This window comes from Rhinopithecus bieti, unplaced genomic scaffold (genome assembly GCF_001698545.2).
Source record: "Rhinopithecus bieti isolate Rb0 unplaced genomic scaffold, ASM169854v2 scaffold_41274, whole genome shotgun sequence".
In the NCBI taxonomy this organism is placed as follows: Eukaryota; Metazoa; Chordata; class Mammalia; order Primates; family Cercopithecidae; genus Rhinopithecus; species Rhinopithecus bieti.
Genome location: NW_016816882.1, coordinates 4,803 through 8,906, shown reverse-complemented (window position 1 = coordinate 8,906; position 4,104 = coordinate 4,803).

Sequence of the window (4,104 nt, the reverse complement as noted above, 5' to 3'; positions counted from 1 at the left end):
GAAATTTACAAGGCAGAACAAATTTATTTAAAAATTATTTAATTATATACAAAATTAAAGTTAACTGGATATTTCAGGCTGGCCTTCACAGGGTTTGTGTGACTTGGTAGGGTCGAGGGGCTCTGAGAAAGTGGTCCAAACTTGGTGGGTTCAGAAATGTGAGTGACGAGTGATCAGACTGGGGTTGTCACCAGCAGAACCCACTTGGTTCTGCTGGTGACAACCCCATTTATAGACTCTAATGTTGTTGCATTAATTTTACAATAGAAATGAGAATTGCAGTCAGCCCTTCATCTCTGCAGGTTTTGTATCTGTGAATTCAAACAACTTCATATAGAAAATATTTTAAAATAAATAACATAGAACAACAAAAATAAAAATACAGTATAACTATTTATATAGCATTTACCTTGTATTAGGTATTGTAAATAAGTTAGAGATGATTTAAAGCATACAGGAGGATGTGCATAGGTTATTCGCAAACACTACACTATTTTCTATGAGACACTTTAGTATCCATACACTTTGGTATCCATGGAGGTCCTGGAACCAGTTCCCTGCAGATACTGAGGGATGACTGTATTTAGTGATAGGACCCTCTGGGGCAATGTTGATTACTTTTAATTACATATACACACACACACACACACACACACATATACAGATATATATGGATATATATACATATATAGATACACACACTCATTGTAAAAATGCAATGATTTTATTACAGTTAAAGCTAAATTCCCCTTTGACACTAACCTCCAATTGCAATATCCTCTTCAGTTTGGTCTACGTGTGGGCCTTTAGGCTTTTCTTCTTGAGAGAGAGCACATGCACAAGGGGGGTGGGTAGTATTGTTTGAAGTCTGTTCATGTTTATATAATGGTATCATATGGTACGTATCATAGAGCAACTTGCTTTTTTCACTCAATAATATATGTTGGAGGTAAAACTACATTATTTGTGTCTACTATGCATAGAATCTCCTTCTTACCCCCAAGCTCTTGGAGAAGTAAGATAGCATAGATATCCTTAGATTACTAACAAAATGCAAGTTTCTCCATGCGGGGGTTGTGTGCTATGATTGACAGCTGAGTAGCTGGTCTGGAGCACTGGTCAACTGTAGTTAATGTGAACTTAGAGCCAGTGCTGAAAGTTTAAAGTGGGCATGTGTTTTCTTCCTCACTTCTTCACATATACCTCAATCTATGCCATTTTGACTTGGAGGTTGTTCTTGATAATAGTTTGCATCTCATACAGGTGAGCCTAGATTTAAATTAAGGGGAAAGCAGGTGAAAACTATGTGTTTGCTTCTAATACTACCATGCGTTAGGTGCAGGAGTGTGATCTATAATGTAATCACTTAATGCTGTTTCAGCAAATATGTATTGAATATCTAGCAGGTACCAGATACTGTTTTAGGCAGTCTGGAGAAACAGAGATGATCCGCTAAAGGCCTTGTTTTCATGGAGCATTTATCCTAATGGTAGACGTGAACAATAGGAAAGTTAATAAATATATAGTATAATGCCACACAGTGAGCTGTACCAGAAAGGAAAATAATTGGAATGAGAGGGTTAAGAACAATTGGGGTTAGAGGGAGCTGCTTTAGATGACATTGCGAGATGGTCTCTCTGCAGAGGCCTGAATAAATCTATAGCCCTTAATCTAGTATACAATAGATGTTTAATAAACATTGGAATAAGAGCATAAATAAATTAGAGAAACAGTGGGGACAAACACAAAGTATAATAGTAGCACAAGGTAAAGGAAAGATCATTTCTGTCTGTATTAGGAGAAGCTTCAGTAGGATGATTAAGATGAGACTGAAAAATAAGTAGGCGTTGGTCAGAGAGGCAATGGTAGAGAAAACCCTTCCAGGCATAGGTAATAGTGTGTGTACTATTTCAAACAAGAGAGATATGAAAGAGCTTATCAGTTTCCTATTGCTAAAAAACATTACCACAACCTTAGTGACTTAATACAGATTTATGATCTTACAATTCTGGAGTTCAGACATCCAAAATAACAGCAAGCCGTGGGCAAGGCTGTATTCCTTTGGAGCCTCTAGGGGAGAATCTGTTTCCTTTCCTTTTCCAGCATCTAGAGGCTACCTGCATTCTTTGGGTCATGGTTTCATTCCTCTATCTTCAACGTCAGAAGTGTGGCATCTTCAAACCTTCCTGCTTCTGACCTCTGCTTCTGTCATCACATCTCTGATTCTGACCTTCCTGTCTCCTTCTAATACGGGCCCTTCTGACTACATTAGGCCCACCTGGATAAGCCAGGATACTCTCTTTATATAACATTAGCTGATTAGCAATCTAAACTATCTTTGCCACCTTAATTCCCCTTTGCCACATAACAACATATTCATAGGTTCTGAGGATTAGGGCCTTCATGGACATCTTTGGGGCACTATTGTTCTGCCTTTCACAAGCGTTGTCCATTCAGGGATCTACAAATGGTTTGGGAATGCTCAAGAGTAATGTACAAATAAGGTAATGGGTAATGAAGGGGCTAGATAGTCAAGAGCTAGATTGTCCTGGAGAACAATGAGAAACTATTTGGTAGGTCAGGGAGTTCTATGATATATTTGGGTGTTTGAGACATCACTTATCCAGGCAGTTGTGTGATGGTAGCTGGCCTAGAAGAACAGATAAAAGGATATTGATAAAACTCTACATACAGGATATGGAGGAGGTGAATTATATAATACCCTGCAGCTGTCGGAGAACTTAGGCATAAAAGGGACCAAGAGGAAGCAGGTGAATCTCTTACATCAAGTACAGGTATGTAGGATGGGAAAGTAGACTCCCAAATTGTGTCAGAAAATTGACAAATCTTAAATTTAAGCATGTCCAAAATGGCAAGTCATGTGGGAGGATAAGTGGTAAGTCTTTCCAAAGCAGAGGATTACTTTCGTTATTCTTTCTTTATGGATCCCACATTCAAGGGGAAAATTAGAGGCAAAACTGTATTTCTTCACAAATAAGTACTTAGTTTCCCTAAGGTGATTTGTCAAACTCAAAACTCCCAGTCATAGTTTCTGGTCAGAATTTCTGAGACAGTGGAAGCTGTGTGAATTCATCTATTTCCCCCCAAACAACATCTGGAAAATTCCCATTTTTATGTAGCATATACCTAATTTATACCTTTTCTGTTGGGGTTTTGGAATTATTAAAATAGTTTGGAGGATATATAGAGGGAGTAAGGGCATGAGACGCTCCACTGCAGTTACCTTCACTCTCCGTGGGGCTCTGAAGTCCCATGGAAAACGGGCCCTTTTAGGTTATTTGCTGTGGTTAAACTCTTCTTTCTCCCGTACTCTGTTCCTCAGACTGGAAAAGCCTATGGGATGTATAGAGCTGTATTTGAATTATTTTATTAGCAAGGTTGATTGAGGCTCTCTACTTTGAGCTGTTTTAAACATAAAAACTGAGAAAATCATATAGGTTGACTATATGTGGAATCGGTTCATAAGCAAATTTATATGAATTATAAAGAGGGCAGAGATTTGATAGATTTTATTTTCTGATTATGAATTTTATTTTCAGTAAAAAAGGCAGAATTCTTTGAGAAAAATTTCTGTCTTTATTCTTGTACTGGTTGAATGAATGTATGTATGTATATATGCCATTTTCAGTCATTAAAGGCACATATATGTGTGTGTATATATATATGAATACACAAATAGAATGATATGGAAAGATGGCCAAGTTACATTATTAAATAAAATAACTTGTGGAATTGTGTATATGTCATTATTATACCTATATAAAATAAATAAACTGGTGAATATTCTAATGTTAACATTTTAAAGTTCTATACCATGCAACAAGTGTATTTTAATATAGTCTGCGTTTTGGTAGAAGGTTAGTAAGAACTCAATTCAGTATCAGTATCATGAATTACACTTACATATGTTTATATCTTAAAGGATTCTTGATGTCACGAAATCCAGTTTCTTTTTTAATTGGTAAAATAGGCATACCATGGTAGTGTTTTTCCAGAATATAGTAAAATAACTATTGCCTCTGCTTAGTACTTTTAAAACTGTGTTGTTTTTTTCTCCTATAAAATAAGAAAAATTTAGAAATT